Raw genomic sequence first — 18,823 nt, forward strand, 5'->3', positions numbered from 1 at the left:
TATTATAATGGTGCTCCTCATTTAGTAACATAAGGAAGAAAACTGGAAATATGTTGTATAAAAAAGACTGAATGGGATTTCAAACCATTCCCTGTGCAATAAATAAATTTTTTCCTTGTTATAATTTAATTCATAAAACATATATTGGTTATTTGTTAATGAACGTAAGGAGAGATTTTATTTAGCTCTTCCACTGCATTGCTTAGCTCAACGAGTTTCAAAATTCTATGACAAAAAAAAAAACGTATGTTCCATGCATTAATTATGTATTTATATATATATATATATATATATATATATATATATATATTATATATATATATATACATATATATATATATATAATATATATATATAATATATATGTATATATATATATATAATATATGGTATATATATATATAGATATATATATATATATATATATATATATGTATATATATATATATATATATAGTATTATATATATATATATATATATTACTTTATTGTTTGTTCATTAACTAATACTAAATGGGTGTAGTCATTTACCATCATCAGTATAAATACAGACTTGGAATGTAGGGTTTAAGGGCTGGCTTTTTTCTTCGAACTATGATGAGATATGTATAACTCGTCAGCATAAGAGTACCTGATCAGAATGGAACAAGAAAAAAAAAAAGCATAGGAAAACACGTTGTGTAATAATGCTTTAAATAAAGGCCATAATAGTTTCTAATGACATAACTTTTGTTTTATTGTCCCGAGATATAATGACTCCTATATTCACAAAAGATACCTACTGAAGAAGTTCAGCGCCTTGATTTGTAAAGGCCTGTTAGACAATTGTTTGGACAATTTTTGTTTCATATTACGGGGAGGTAAATTTCCTCAATGATGATTTCTTTTCCTGCAATAGCTCATTAAGTCTAGGCGCCAAAACGGGGTGAACCAGGTGGGAAATTGCAATATTAACTAAACTTTAATTTTTTGCTGCGCTAGGGTCATCTGTTGATACAACATATTGAAATTCTAATCCTTTAGTTTTGGTGGAGGAACATGGTTTTCCAAGTCTCTGTTTACATAAATCCTTGCAATTTTTCAAAGTTTGACCATTATACTTTGCCAACCTTCCCTTCCCCAAACCTTTTTCATAGTTTGGCAACCCCACAGTTGTTCGATACATACTGTTGAACGCCATGTGGTTGTTTCTAAGTGTGTGTGAATGTAAGTTGCTGGGGTTGATCTCTATTATGTAGTTTTACCTATTGAATTTACATAAAAGTTTTGTTAAATATACTTTGGAATCTCGTTGCTTCCTCACGTTTTCAAGCTGAGATGCAACAGATAGCAAATCCTACGCCATCGACCTTTGCCTTTCAGATAAACAGGTTTTAACATGCTATCAATTCTCCTCATACCTAATTTGGAGGGGTCTTGTACCCCAAAATGATGTTTTTCATGCATTTCTGCTGTATATGTCAACTGTATATTTCTAAGTACTAACAAATTGCTTCTATTCCAATAACAATATCGACGACTTTGTGTTCTGTCAGCAGCAACGGGGGGAGCAAGTAAAAGCACAGGAACACTGGAAGGATGCATATCCAATTGCTTTCTCTGAACTAGTTCCTATATCTGTGAGATGGAAAATGCCAGTGAGAGGCCACCGATTTTCAAGCTTGCTGTTTGACCAAGCTTTATAAGCAGAGGCTTGAACAGCTTGGCATTGACTCGCCTGATGTTTATCCTACTAGAATCAAGGATCAGCTGCTGTTGCAACATTCCACAGCTGCAAGCTAATCGCCAAGGACAAGAAGTTCTGTTGGCTGTTGAAACTGATGTAGGTTCAATCCTATCAGAAGCATCCCATTATGGTGAAACGATCCATCTAGCAAAGCCGCTAGGATAATAAGACAAGACATGCTCTGTCAGAAGTTGAATTTCAGCAGCTATTTTCGATAAAGACTTAGAACAGGTTGTGTAACCATCACTGCTTCAGTTTGTATGCATGATCAAACATGGCGCAGACATCAAGTTCCAACTCCATCATGGAGCATTGAAATCAGACTTTGCTACATCACAACTACAGCACAACTGCTCCGCCAAATGCAAGGAAGGAACGGATGTACACAAGACATTCCAAGGACCGGGAGCCACATTTTGCAGTCTACATGGGCCTATATGTGTTTGCCAAGACGAGGAAGAGACAAATAATTGAAATGCCCCATGAGAATGGACTCAGCATGTCATATGACTGAGTTCCTAGAAATCTCAACAGTTAGGAGAAGCAGTTGTTGCACAGTATGTGGAAGATGGAGTAATCTGTCCCCCAGTCTTGAGAAAGAATTTGTTCACAACTGGAGCAGTTGACCACATAGATCATAATTCGACTGCGACCACAGCTGAAACATCTTTACACAGTACAAGGTTGTTTTCCATTTTGTAGCATCCAAAACACAGGAAATCCTGGTGATGAACGTGAGCCACTCAAACTAGATATTGAGTAAAAAATGAAGGTTAAAAAAGTTCCAGAGCTTCCAGAACCATACACCAATATTCGACCAGCATACATCACCAAAAACCCCAATCCTCATCCAGTTGCAAGCAAATCCTTACCAACACCAGAGTTGATCAGGTCACATTTGGAATGAAGATTATTCTTGGTTGGAGGAAGTCTTCCTCACTGAGAATGTGGCTGATGCAGTCAGCATATCATGCAACACAGAAAAGGAGCCGTCCATCTGAAGTGAGCAAATCGGCAAATAATGCGTATGTGGCGAGACCAGGCACACTCTCTTACAACTATCAAACATTCCATGGAGAAGGTCCATGATACAGTGACTTTTTTTAACCCACAGCAGACACCTGTAATTGTTGCTGACCAACCGTTGTATGCTCTGGCAAAACAAATACAGTGGAGGTGGCAAGAATATGGAGAGGACAAGTTCGTGTCATGTTTGGAGGCCTTCATATAGAAATGGCTTCACTGAGATCGATAGGAACATTACTACGAGACAGCGGGTGGACCAGTGCCATTGTGGAAGCATGGGTGGCCCCATCTGGTGCATCAGAGTCTTATCTGTCTGCATCCAGTGTCGCAGAAAGATAAGACAAGCACACCGATTACAGCATGCAGCTTGTACAAACTGATGAAGGCATATCATAATTTCTGCTCTGAAGAGTCTAGCACATCAGAAATAACTTTTGAGGTTTGGTGTGAAAAAACGGAAAAAAGAGAGTCCTCAGTTCCAATTCTGGAGTCTGGTGCTGGACATGAAACTCACAATATTCACCCTCATCCACTCATTCAGAGAAGGAGACTTCAACTAGTACCGTGAAGCACTTTTAGAACTGGTGCCTTACTTCTTTGCAAATAACAATGTTAACTATGCCCAGTGGATTGCTATTCACCCCCGAGATATGATGTCACTTGAACAACAACATCCAGACGTGGCCAAGGAGTTTCACAATGGTAACTTTGTCATCCACAAGTTGAGAAGAGAATTATCTGGCATGGAGGTTGATCAAGCACACGAGCACAATAATGCAGTGATCAAAGGTGACGGAGGAGCAATTGGGTGACAGAAGACCCGTCAGCACTTCGTAGGTGGATGGTCTCTGGACCTGAAGTTAGTCGTCTACTAGCTGGTATGAAGAATGCCACATACAGCAGCAGACACCACGAGCAGACACCAAGTGCCCAGAAATCTTTCTTTGAAAAGGTGAAATCACTCTCTGCAGTGATGCAGGAGATGGGTAACCATTCCAAGAAGAATCAGTAGACCTGATGGTGTTAGATACAAAAAACATTGCAGACCTAACTCTAGCTGAAATGGTAGCTACACATCATCGGCGAGGCAAAGAGCAGTTCCTATCATTTATGAAAGGGCTAGAGGATGAAGCTGAAAATCTTTTCTATCATCCAATCAAGAACCCTGTTTCATTCTTCAAACAAGAACAGGCTGAGGGAATTTATAAGGAGAAAGTCCTAAAAGATGACTGTCAGTTATTCTTGCGACTTCATCTCAAGCCAGAACAGACAGTGTGACTTGCAAGAATTCTTCAAGCAAGAGAATCAGTCATTCATACCTTGCATCTCTCAGTGACAGCGCAAGCTTCATACGTTTCAGAAGTCACAGCTGGTTGAAATTCTTGAAGCGCAAGTGAATGTCCCAGTGGGAGAACCAAAGGGAGATACAATCATCATTGATGGCTCAGCACTTATCAATGCCTCACCTCCACATACTTCAAAGATATTTAATGACTATGCCAAAGAAGACAATATCCCAAAAGTGGAATCCTATGGTGCTCAGTACAAGCAGATGGACATAGTCTTTGATGTATACAAGAAATCAAGTCTGTAATCAGAGACGAGGTCAAAAAGGGGGAAAGGAATCAGAAGAAGAGTCACAGGAACAAGCAAGGACACCAGGAAACTGGCAAAGCTTCCTTCGTAACCCCAGCAACAAGACGGAACTGTTTCACTTCCTTGCCAAAAAGATGTGTGAAGCAGAAACGACAAGCACAGTCATCATCACAAAAGGAGAGGATACCATTAGCAACACAGTGAAGTCTCTGGATGCTGCGTCCCCATGTTGTCACGAAGAAGCTGGCAGTTGAATATTTGTTCACGTTAGGAATGCAACGACTGATGGGAGCAAGTCTATAATCATCAAGGCAAATGACACAGATGTGCTAGTCATAGAAATATCTGTACTGCCATCCTTCCAGAAAACTAGGTCTTCAGGAAATGTGGATCGCCTTTGGCCAAGGAGCCCATATGCGATGGATTCCAGTCCATGAGGTAGTTTCTGCAATTGGGCTTGAGAAATTTAGAGGGATCCCCTACTTTCACACATTCACAGGATGTGACATTGTGTCTGTCTTCTGGCAGACTTAGAATGTATTTGATGATATTACTGAAACATTCATCAATCTCAGCCAGCATCCAACATTGATTCGTGATCTTGACATGCAGAGGCTGGAAAGATTCGTTGTCCTCATGTACGACAGATCAAGCTCAGCCACTGGTGTGGACGAAGCAAGAGTAGATCTGTTTGCCCACAAGCAGAGGCCATGCAACTCAATTCCACCAACACAGGCAGCCCTCAGAGAACATGCAAAACGTGCAGCCTACCAGGCTGGGATCATCTGGGGCCAGTAAACCAGGAACCCACTGTCATCCACACATAAGCAGTCCTGCTGAATGGGGGTGGGACACAGAAAGGAAAACGCATGGCAGATACATTGGACAACACTACCTCCGATTGCAGCAAGCCTTCAAGAATTGACAAAGGGCTCCTGTAAGAAGGTTTTGCAAAGGAAGATGCAAGTGCTCTCTGGCAGAGCTTCCCTGCACATCACTGCATCTGCACATGTGAACAGTAGCAGATCGAAACAGCAGCCGGGACAAAACTTATGTAAAGAAAGACAAACATCTTGGTGGTCATCTTGAGAAATATGTCTCAGAGTGCTTTTTAAAAGGAAAATATAGTTCAGCAGCTTCAAAACATAGGAACCCACACTTAGATCATGCAAATCAGAACAACTACAAAATATTTCTAAGCAAAACATCTACTTCTGGTGTTTATTTTGGCGGGCATCTTGAAAATAGCTGCCATCTTGGATTTTCAATTGGCCAATTGGGCACATTTGATTAGTATACCTTGGAGGACACTTGTGCCAAATTTGATGCTTGTATCTTCATTTCCACGATTTTTCTGTTATCTGCCCCACTAAATGGAAGCAGAGAGTATATTTAATGCAGAAGAAGGTCTGAAGATCTACCATTTTCCTACCTGGACATGTGCTTGTTTTGTGGGATCCCCAATAAATATGATGGAAAGAAAATAATTTCAAATGATACTTGTAAGATCATTCTATTTTCACAAAATGGTTACTTGAATTTTGTTGTGTTCATTCAGATGCTTGGTCTAAAGAAGTACAACCCAGAGTAGAATTCGTTAATGACCTCCATGTTAATGACGCAGTTTCTCATAAAGAAATGGGTTCTGAAGATTCATCAAAATGCAAAAAAGTAAGATCTGGTAGATCAAAATAACTGTCTAGAGTTGAAGCATTTGATAGAGCAATAGATGATCTTCAAATACACGGTGATGAGCAGGCAACCATAGGTGGACCTTGTGAACATAAGGAAACAGTAGTACGTAGATGAGGAGGAGCCATATAGATTTTGTCACATAAAGGAACAACTACTTCAGTGGTTTGGTGATGAGATCTTTATTCTTTATTAGTGAAGTTAGTGGAAGACAGAATGTTGTTACATTTAGGAAAAATGCCACCGAAATTCTCCATGACTTTTTCTAGCAAGAACGTTCCGATGAGATGGACAAAGGGAGAGTAATCAGCACAGCTGCTGAACTCAGTAAAGTTGACATAAAGCTCATTGAACAGTCGAAAGATAACTTTATCCCTCAAGCTTAGAGGTGTCTACTTTGGAACAAGTTGTCATTCATCCCAGTATCTTTGCAACTGTTCTTACACACTGTTTGTCTGTGGGAAGAAAAGGAAAAAAAAGATGGAGTCAATAGGACTAGCTATTATACAGTGACGATGCAAAAGAAATAGATCATAATGTTCTTAAGAAGATGAAAGGAGAAATGGTTATTGGATTTTCCCTCAAGAAGAAATATCAGGCAGCTCTCATGGATTCAGAATTGACTCTCAAGCTAAGCAATGAGGCAACCATTCAAAATAGATCCTCAATTACTCTTTCTATGGAAGAATGATGTAGTGGTTGTATTTGGACACAACTTTCTCAAGTTCGCTTGCGTGAGAAAGAGAGAGGGTGTGATTGATGAATGGGTGGTTGACAAAGAACTGCTTGTTTGGTGGGTGTATTGGTTCATTGAGAAGCAGTCAGTCAGTGAAGGCATTCGGAGTGAGGAGCAGAGAGTCAAAGAAGGGATTCAGAGTGATAGGTGGCCAGTCAGTAGAGTTGTCTGTGTGTTTCTTACATAAGTTTGGTTTTTGAGTAATTGAGTTGTGCTTAAGTTCGTATGGTTGTCGAGTTGTGAGTAATTTGTGGTGTTTGATGTTGTAGACTGTTGTATAGTCTTGGTGATTGTTTGGTGTTTGTTTTGTGTTAGTGATTTATCATGCTTGTATGGTATTGGTGCTTGTTTGTTTGTTTTGTTTTTTTAGTGTTCAGTGGGAGTTGATGATAGTGGTTGTTGTTTGATGTTTTTCACTAGTAATGGTGGAGTTGTTTATCGACAGCCATATTACTCTGAAAGCACAGCTTCTTTCCCTGATTGTGCCAAGTTTCCTGGTGAGTAAATGTGTTTGAGAGTGTGTATTTTGCCTTGCTGAACCAAGTGTCCTGTTTGTAATTTAAGTAACGTAAAGGGGAAAGTGTGGCTGGGGGAAATTTGTAAGCTAGGTGTGGTTAACGTAAACGCAGAGAGGTCTTGCTTGCTTTTGTTTTTTTAACCTGTAATCCCGCCACATTTCAAAGGTTAGTGACTGCAGGAACACAAGCTGAACAGCTACCCGAAGCTCTGTCTAGAGTATGACCTTTATGGATATTCACCGCACTGTTTGAAACAACAAATGTAATTCTACCTGCAATCAAGCCACAGTTGGTTAAACTGATATGCGATTTAGTGACTGCCATGGAGGGTCTCAAGGACTGTTTATTTGTTCTAGATGGAGGGGTGCCTTGCTTCATAGAATACCTTGGACACTGGCAAAACATATAATGCTATTGCACGGAACTTCTCTGACTACATTATGGACAAGTACAGCTCATCTGCAATAGTTTGTATTTTTGACGATACAACAACACTATGAACCAAAGATCAAAGCAAATAGAAGAAGGAATTGCCGACCTGAAGAAAGGTGACTGACTGGGGGGATGGTCCTAAAGTGAAGAAGCAGGAGTTCTTATCAAATTGGGAAAACAAGCAACAATTCCTCAAACCTCCTAACTGAGAAACTATATACAGGCAGATGGAGTCAAAAGTTCACAATGCACGATGCAGATCTGCAGATTGTCCAAACAGCTGTTGCTACATCACAAAAGGTTCCTACTGTAGCTAGTTGTTGAGGATGATATAGACAGTAACAGACTTGATCATACTTCTTTGCTACCATGCAAAAGATTCTAATTTGTACTTCATGTGAGAACCAAAAGGAGCATCATCAAGTTGGTATCCTTCATGCAACTGAAACAACATATTAAAGATCTATTTAATATAATTGGTGGAGCAAAAATGTTACGTCAAATCTCGAAGGAAAAAAAACCATGAATTTAGCTATCTTTGGCAATTTTTGGTATTTTTTACACATTTTTCTTGTATTCTTGGGTTTTGGGGGTTACTCTTTCCCAATAAAATAGAACACTTTATGATAGCACTGCTCCTTATACCCTAAACCAATTTATCCTCACTCTAACTCCACAAAAAGTTCACTGAAATAAAATCCTGTACTGTTGGCTTCTTCTTTTTTTTTTAATGAAGCTTATGTATTTTAGCATTATATGTCTTCATTAAATTACCATGAAAGACAAATATAGAGTATCAAATGTATATTCTGCTTGTATAAACACAAACTACCGAGACTTTCATACAATCAATTATTATAGTCTCTCATCACTTGCGTCAGATAAAATCTAATCTGTGTCCGATTCTTCATCGTGTTTATCTCCCAAATGTATTTGAGATTAACTGCATGAGACTAACTGCAAGTGCCGTCGTCAAGGTCTTCATTTCTCTATGGTGTGGCTCACATACAGGGAAAACTGTTTAAATACATTAGGAGATAAACACGATGAAGAATCGGACACAGTTTAGATTTTATTTGACACAAGTGATGAGAGACTATGAATAATTGATTGTATGAAAAGGTCTCGGTAGTTTGTGTTTATACAAACAGAATAAACATCTGATACTTTATATTTGTCTTTCATGGTAATTTAATGAAGACATACAATGCTAAAATACATAGGCTTCATGCGGAAAAAAAAGAAGCGAAGCACAGGATCTTATTTCAGTGAACTTTTTGTGGAGTTGGAGTGGGGATAAATTGGTTTAAGGTATTAGGAGCAGTGCTATCATCAAGTGTTTCTATTTCATTGGGAAGAGCAACCCCTAAAACCCAGGAATACAAGAAAAAATGTGTAAAAATACCATGGAAATTGCCAAAGATCTCTAAATTCATGGTTTTTCCTTCGAGATTTGACGTAACATTTTTGTTCCTCCAATTATATTAAATAAATCTTTAATATGTTTTTTTCAGTTGCATGAAGGGTACCAAAAAATCAACTTTCATTAATATTGCACTGGACTACAAATACGAAGTTTGGTCAGATCGGTTGTTTCCTTTTCTTTTTTTGTTGTGTCATAGCTGCCCAATGATTAGCCACCACCTTACTGGCAGCACGCGTGATTCATTAATTACAAACATCTTTAAACATTTCAAAAACAAAAATAAGTGCAAATAAACAACGATACCATCAGTAAAAGTACCTTAAGCGAGTCTTCTAGATAGTATATACTTTTTTGTCTCAAATTTCGACAGAATGAGGGGGCTATACAAAAGAAAATTTATGGGATTACGACATAGAATACTAGTATGTCCCAATTCTACTAAAGTATTCTGTTTTGTGAATATTTTTTTCATTAAGTTTCCCCAAATTAGCATAATTTTGAAATTCAGGCGCTGTTAGAAAATAAGCTAAACGCCGCTAAGCCTAAGCCAGCGGCCTCGAAGTTTCCGAACTCCCCCGAGTTCAGAAGTTCTAAGTTCTAACTTCTTCAGAGACTCAGAGCTTCCTAGTCGTGCTGCCTATCAAAGATGTGGTGGTTAACTATTTGATCTTGGGATTATTTTTGTAGTATGTTTCGAACGGTTTTAACATTTACTTCTGCTTTAATTTGTTACTTTAAAAAAATACTGGAACCCCTCACACCCACCGTGGGAAACTGGTGTTTTTGAGTGGGGAAAATACAAAAACGAGTGAAATGACAGGATGCATTTAGTATCATCCCCAAGATAGCCTACCTATTGCGAGTGAAGTACTACTGACCAAGGTAGGGATTTTTAAACTCTTCATAATTTTTTTTTTTTATTATTAAACCACTAATCAGAATCAGGAGTTGATAATGAATGTCCCATACTTTGGTGTGCCATTTGAACGTTCTGATGTTCATTTCGCTGGAAAATTAGATGGCTAGGCCGTGGGCCCCTTATTTGAGATTCTGGACGCCCAACCCTCTTCGGTATACTAGGCTACTTCAATTATGAGGGACCACATTGGGAAAAGTATTTTGGTTTTGTAAGTGAAAAAAAAAAATGCAAAAGTAAAGGAAAACTGCTAAGGAAATGGTTATTGCAGTAGGTAGGTCTAACGTGAGTAAGGAAAAGTTTATTGGGATTTCTATATACTACTACTAAGCATTCCGCATCGTTCGTCACCGCGAATACGAAAGCCACCAGGAAATTTGGGGGCGTCCAATGTATTTCGCCGTGTTTAGTACGAGCCCCTTGCGGTTTAATTACAGTCGTCCGAATAATATTACTTAAAATTCTTGTTCAGGAGATAAAAACTGCATAGAAAAACCGCAACTGCCATAGTCTAGGCCGCCTTGGAATAGTAATATAGATCTACCGTTTATTGTAGCCCACCTACTACTTTTTAAAATTACGAACTGGATATTGGTACGGCAGCCGTATCCATGATTTCGATAGATATTGGCAAGGCCAATAGAATTTTAACAGGTCAACCCACGGCCGCTTGAAGTTTTTGTCGTTTGCGCATCCATGACGTCAATAGGTTCAAAAGAGGTCGTAGGCTGAAGCAAAGGAGTTACGGGCTGCTCTCTAGGAGCAAGAGCCCGTGCCAGCACAAGGCTGGCTTAATCTCCAACAACAACAAACAAACAAAGGTCCAGTCTGTAATGAGCAGTCCAGAAGGTCAGACATCCATCTCTCTCCCACTTACTCTGTCCCAAGGTCTGTTGGTCTGTACAAATTATTCGATAGGAAAATCAATTTATAATTATTATCGATTTCCGAAAGATAAAGAAACACAAGACAGATGGATTCAGCTGTGCGGGAGGAAGGCTAATTTTTTAACACCATGACTCGCATTATTATGAAATAAATTAGACTACAAATTTTTTTTCTTAAATTTCCAGATATGATTATTGAGAGGTTACCACTGTATAAATATAATCGCCTCCATCATATATGATAACGGTAATAATTAATAATAATAATAATAATAACAACAACAATAATAATAATAGTAATAACAAGAATAATAATGATAACCATAATAATAATATAAGAGTAGTAATTATAATAATAACAATAATAGTAATAATAGTAATCAGGAGTAAAAGAATGATAATAATTATAACATTAATTATTATTATTATTATTATTATTATTATTATTATTATTATTATTATTATTATTAATTATTCTTATTATTATTATTATTATTAATTCATTATTATTAATTCAGAAATAATAATAGTAATAACCGTATAATAAAATGTGATTATGAATAAGCAGTCAGAGAGAGAGAGAGAGGACACGTGTCTCAGTTGTTGAACCTAGTGACGTCCACATTAATAACGGCTGTCCGAGCGAAATTCCGTTGGCCTTGGATATTGGTACGGCTATGAATTGCACATGCTCGAAACCCTTGTTACTGCATCAGGCATATCAGTGGCAGCAAGAAAATAAAGCGACCGAGCAACGTAAACCATGTAATAATACACCAGTTTTCGCCGAAAAAGAGATGTTTTTCAGGTTTCAACGAGCTGTAAGAGGCAATAGACGTCTACGTCAAAGGGTCAAACTTCCAGAAATTGTATATCTATAGCTCACGAACGATTGAATCGGCTCTGAAAAGGGCTCCGAAGAGATTCAAAGATTTGAGGCCTAGCGAGTAAAGTAGTGCAGCAGTCAGTATAGTGCGTCCAAAATGGGAAACATGCTGTTAATATAGACGTGATTTGGATGATTACTATGTTTGATTAGGTTGTTTACCAGAGGATCGACTTTGGTAGTTTTCCTTACCACCATGAATACAGCAGAGCGCCTCAGTTGCGTGATTGGTATGGTCTTGGTCTGCCACCTCGGTGCCCGCGAGTTCAATTCACGGGCATTCCATTGAGGTGTGAGAGATGTGTATTTCTGGTGATAGAAGTTCACTCTCGACGTGGTTTCGGAAGTCACGTAAATCCATTGGTCCCGTTGCTGAATAACCACTGGTTCCATGCAACGTAAAAAACCAAAACCATATACAAAACAAAGCAGAGCATGATTTCAATCTTTGAATCTCCTCTTGGTGCTCATTTTAGTGCCGATTCGATCATTCGTGTCCGGATATACAATTTCTGGAAGTTTAACTCTTCGTAGACATCTATTGTCGTTTTCAACTTGTTGAAACCTGAAAACATCTTTTTCGGCGAAACTGATGTATTATTATTACACTGTTCAGGGAGATTCAAAGATTTGAAGTACAAGGACTAGTTTAGTTTTTTTCATGTATACAGTCAAAATCTAAGTAAGTTTAAGTATTATTGTGATTTTTTTTATATTTTAATTTACTGTCAAAATTTTTTGGTGCTTTGGTGATGACAGTATGGTGCTTTCACTTTGACATTTTGAATTGAACATGTTCAGCATAACCATTCAGTTCGACTATTATTACTACTGTCGCTGATCTTCTAGTGGCGTATCTATAGCTCTTAGCAACAGTGTATGGCAACTGCTGCATGATTAGCAAACTGGTAAATGCTGTACCTACAGCAAGTCAACAGCGCAATATGGCACCACACTCACAGAATCTGACATACCCTTACCACACTATGTTATTTGTATGACAGGAAGTCTAAAATTGATGCATGCGCAATTGGCAGCCATACCAATATCTACGGTAATATATTATGATCTACCTTATCAAAAGCTTTTGCAAAGTCTAGGTAAACCACATCTGTTTCTTTTCCGTTTATCATATTTTTATATTTTTTTATATATGTTCTCCTGGTGGACTAACAGTTGGGTTTGTGTACTTTTTCCGGGTACAAACCATGTTGTCCTATATTAAACGAATTATTTTTCATTAAATGTTTCATATTTTTCTTCATTACCCTTTCATACACTTTCATAATATGTGATGTTAGACTCACAGGCCTATAATTACTTGCCTCTAGTCTTGATCCACTTTTGAAAGTAGGGGAAATATATACTAATTTATGTTCATCATAAATCTTGTCTTAATAATATTGCAAGTGGCTTTGCAATAGAATGAACTACTTTTTTTAACAAAATGGCAAGGACACCAGCTGCAGATCCATTTTTAATTTCGTTAATATGTTGCATATTTCCTTTTTTTTCATTCTTTAATCTCCCTTCATTTCTTAGAGGGCCTATTTCTACTCTTCTTTTATTCATCTTTTTCACATATGGAGTGCAATAGTTTGGGGTTTTGCTTGATATTTTCTAGGGTCTTTTCTTCTAAGTTCCGTTTTTCATTTTCTTTTGATTGTATAATCTCTTGTTCTGCATTTTCTATCTTACTTATTAGTTCCATTGCTTTCCATGCATTTTTTTGCAAGACCTTTTTTCCGCTTTCTGATTTTCTGGAACAAGATCCTTCTGTCTCTTGGTATGCATAACGGACGTTTACTTTTCTTCTTCGGTATATACCTATCCACTATTTCCTCTAATATTTTATATAATATACATGTATTACTTGTATATCACACGTACAAATATGTTTTCCCAATCTGTTCAATTCTTCATTTATTTCTTCACTAATTTTATATTTCCTCTAATAGTTTTCATAAATATAACCTGTATTTACCTGTATATCATCACTTACAAATATGTTTTCCCAATCTTTGTTTAATTCTTCATTTATTTCTTACTATTTTATATTCTTACTATAGAAATTGTATTTTCCATATCCATCCCACTTTTCCATCTCTTGCCTACCTCTGTTTTCACTTGCTTTGGAACGGACTGTTATCTCTATGACATTATGGTCTGAAATAGTGGAACCTCGACATACGAAAGTCCCTACTTACGAAAAATCCAAGTTACGAAAGCAAAGACGAAGAGTTTTTTTGCTTCTGTATACGAAAATAATTCAGGTTGCGAAAGGGTGTACTGTAAAGTCTGAGATTTGCCCGGACCGCCGAGAACAATTTTAAAACTTGCATGCTGCTAACTCAGTAGACTCGCCACCATCCTCCCGCTCTCCCATTGGTTCCTGATGCTAGTCACTGCTGTAAGATCCTGCTCTCCTATTGGTCAGCATCTATCCCATCATGCCTCTACGTAAAGGCATCCTTCAGCCACTTTGTCGCATCAGCATTATCGTACGCATGTGGATCGTTCGTTCACATATACGTATTTCGTTTGTTAACGCAAATTCTTGTTAGTGATTTTGCTTTCTACTTGTATACTTCATCATGTCTGTGAACTTAATTAACTTAATTAGCCATGGGTCCCAAGAATGTTGCTGAAGTTCACGGAAAGAAGAGAATGCTTTCTACGGAGACAAAGATTGAGATATTTAAGAAGTATGAAGCTGGCATGCGGTTGAGTGTGATCGCTAAGGAATACGGCCGAAATCTGTCAATGATAGGCACCATCCTTAAGCAGAAGGAAGCCATCAAAGCAGCTACACCTTCTAAGGGCGTGACTATTTGTCCAACAAGAGGAGCCACGTGCATGATGAGATGGAGAGGCTGCTTCTTGTATGGATTAAAGACAAAGAAATCACTGGCGATACGATAACCGAGACGGCAATCTGCCACAAGCGCTATTTTCGGTGATCTGATTACCCAGGCCGAAGATGACGAAGGAGAAGGGACATTGACAGCAACCCCAGACTTCAAGGCTTCTAGGGGGTGGTTTGATAAATTCCGCAAATGGACTGGCATCCATTTGGTGGTGAGGCATGGGGAGGCTGCCTGCTCAGACATGAAAGCGGCTGAAGCCTTTATTAAGACATTCGACGAGATGATGATCAAGGAAGGCTACAGTTCTCAGCAAGTCTTCACTGTGACAAGACTGCCTTTTTTTTGGAAAAAAATGCCTCGTCGGACATACATCACGGAGGAAGAGAAGAAGCTACCCGGGCATAAGCTATCAAAGACAGGCTTATGCTCGCACTTTGTTCCAATGCCAGTGGGGATTATAAGGTCAAGTCCATACTTGCGTATCATTCCGAGACTCCTCGAGCCTTCAAGGCCCACAAAGTGCTAAAGGAGAAGCTTCCGGTGATGTGGAGGGCTAATGCGAAAGCCTGGGTAACGAGACTTTTGTTCACCGAATGGGTAAATCTGTGTTTCGGCCCAACAGTGAAGAAATGCTTGTAAGAGAAGCGCCTCCCTCTAAAATGTTTGCTGTTGTTGGACAATGCCCTTGCTCACCCTCCTGGCCTCGAGGATAATATCCTAGTGGAGTATTCTTTTATCAAGGTTCTTTATCTTCCGCCTAACACCACCCCTCTCCTCCAGCACGTGGACCAGCAAGTGATATCGAACTTCAAGAAGCTGTATACAAAACATCTTTTCAAGAGTTGTTTCGACATCACCAATACTACAAACCTCACCTTGCGTGAATTTTGGAAGGAACATTTCAATATCGTGATATGTATCCGACTCATCGATCAAGCTTGCAGGAGGTTTTGAGGCGAACCTTGAATTCTTTGTGGAGGAAATTCTGGCCTGATGCCGTATCCACCCGAGACTTCAAGGGATTCAACGTGGGCGAAGCTGTGCAGATTCAGAAACAGTTGACGATCCTGAAACCAGATCTTGATGAGATTGTTGCACTCGGTAAGTCCATGGGGCTGGTCATTGACGAGGATGACATCAATGACCTTCTCGAGGAGCACCAAGAGGAGCTTACAACAGATGACCTGAAGGAGTTGGAGGCCATGCAACATAACGTCGTTCAAGAAGAGTTCTTTTAGCAACGGTGAGGAGGAGGAGGAGGACCCTATGACAACAGCAGAAATTAAGAATGCTCTAGCTGATTTTCATAAAGTACAATCATTTGTAGAAAAGAGACACCCCGAAAAGGCTTACACAGGTCATATGCTTGCGCAGTTCGATGACTGTGGCCAGTCGTTTCAGGAACATTGTCAAAAGCAGGCAGAAGCAATCTTCCTTGGATAGTTATTTTTTAAAGAGGCCTTTAGTAGTAGTAAGCAAACAGGAGGATCCAAGTGCTACAAAAAACAGAAAGTTGAAAGTGGTGAGGAGATTGAAATTTTGTAAAAAAAAAAAAAAAAAAAAAAAAAAAAAAAACGTATCAAAAAAAAATTTTAAAAAAGTTTATTTAATTTTAAGTTTTTTGTAAAGTTAAGTGTTAATGTGTTTTCTGCCATTTGTTAATGCGTTTCGTAAAGTTTAATGTTCATGTTTTCTGCCATTTTTTATGTGTTTTGTAAAGTTAAGTGTTCGTGTTTTCTGCCATTTGTCCTCCTCCTCTGTCACCACTTTCGGAGATCGCCTCACTCGAAAGGTAAGGTTCCACATTTTACTACATATGTACATACATGTACGAACAGTATTTCTTGTACCCTGTACACTAATACACTTTATTTACAGGTACACAGTCATGGTTATGTTAGTCATTGAATGGTCCAAATTGTTGTATTTCATTGTTTATTGGTCAATTTAGCTTTATAACAAAATTTACTGTGGTGTTTTTGTAGGGCTTGGAACGAATGAGGCAATTTACATGTAAAACATGGTTCGAAATACGAAAAAAAATCAGGTTACGAAGGCCGCTTCGGAACGGATTAATTTCATATCCTCAGGCACTACTGTCCTCATATCATATAATATTATTTCTTCAACATAATTCACCTATTCACAAATACTAGGTCTAAAGTATTATCCTTTCTTGTTGGTAGGTGATTTATTTGTTGAATGTTGTGTTCTAGTAGCATATATTAATAGTTGTTTTTCGAATTGCCTCTTAATCTTCTGCACTACTATTACTCTCTTTTTTATATGTATAAATTCAACCTTAATCTCCTATTTGTTCTTTTTAATCTACGACAGGAAAGTTAAAGTCTCCGGATAGGAGTAGATTCCAGTCTTTGTGATTTCTACATATATCATCCAATTTTTCTATTACTGTGTCAAACTCTTAAGTATTAGGGGGGTCTGTATATTACAATGTTCACTAATTTTTCAGATTCAAATTCTACCGATATTAATTCACATTCTGAGTTACTATATTTCTCATATATTTTTCCTTGATTTATGTCTCTCCCATACATCGTTTGGTTTTTTTTCCCCTTGATTCATATTTTTTCTATCTGATCTGTAAGTTTGGAACCCCTTTATCTGATCATCATTACCATTCTCTTGGGAATACCAGGTTTCACTTATATTCATTATATCTTTTTCAGTTTGGGTTAGTTCTTCTAGGAACACTATTTTTCTTTCTGAGTTACTCGTAACTAAACCCTGTGCATTTGTCACTATGATGGTTTGTGTGTTATCCCCATCATTTATATGGGTAACAATAAGGATTTTCCCATGTCTCTTTCCTGTTCTGGTATGTTGATCTTTTCTTCATTTCCAGAAATTCTGACATTAAAAAATCCAACTTTTCCAATATATTTGATCTTCCATCTTCATATTCATTCATTTTGTGTATGAATCCGCATTTATCTCCGTATCTGCACCATCCCCTGGCGTTGTATATACAGTGCTTGTTCCTTGCACTGTATCTGGGTGCTGTTGCTGGAATTCTCGATGCTGACATTTCATAATGATTGCTTGTTTTCTTCCTTCACCTCATGTTCTTTGATCCTTTCTTAATTTGCTTCATTTTTATTTTTATCTTTTTATTATCTGTTTGATTTTGATTCATGGCTACAGGATGCATATATCTACATTTTTTTTTAACTTACATCCTTTTCCTTTTTTTAAGTTTTTGCACATTTTTGGATGTAGATCGCTGCATTCATCCTCATAGCCGTCTAGGTATGCACATTTGCCATAAATCTCATAATTGTGACATACCTTGGGATGCTTGTAGTAACATCTTTCACCAAAACTTCAATTCCCTCTTTTCAAAAGGGTGCAGACTGTCTCTTTTATATTTTTTCTTACTCTTTCCCTTCGGTATGAAGATTTGGGTAAAGCCTCTTCGGAATTTTATTTTATGTTGTCATGTCGTAATTTATTTCTTTGTATGTATGCCGCTGTATTGCCTCATATGTAGTATCTATGAGTATCTGCATCCATATTCTTGTCCTGTTCTTTGTTTTTATTATTTTTGTCTATCACTTTAGTTTTATTTTCTTTTTTTCCATTTTCTTCTTCTTCCTCTTCGTCATCTTCGTCTTCTACTTTTTGTACATTAAGTCTCGATTTAATAACATATCTATCCATGATAGACATGTTAAGCAAATAACTCTTGTGTCCTCAATTGTAATTTGCTGGACTTAATTCTGCACATTGAGGATGTGTTGGTACGTGGCAAGCAAGCATTTCCTGATCAGGTTTTGAGGATTTATAATGCTATACTTCACAATATTCACTTTATTCATTCTCTTTGTTGGAATATGCTAATTGATGTAAATTTTCTTTATAACTTTTATTTGGTACTCTTTCAATTATTTTCAAAATATTTTCTGCAGACTTGCTCCAGTTTGAAGGATCATATCCTTCCAATATGTCTATGAATATTTTTACATCTTTTTGGTTAGGGCTATTATTGATCTCATAGATAAGAAATGCCAGTTCCCTTCCTGCCAAGTCATCATATTGCATGTCTGCAAGGCAAACAAGATTTCCCCATTGCTGCCATTCGTTGCCATCCTTAT

Source organism: Macrobrachium nipponense, chromosome 5, assembly GCF_015104395.2.
Source record: "Macrobrachium nipponense isolate FS-2020 chromosome 5, ASM1510439v2, whole genome shotgun sequence".
Taxonomy (NCBI): Eukaryota; Metazoa; Arthropoda; class Malacostraca; order Decapoda; family Palaemonidae; genus Macrobrachium; species Macrobrachium nipponense.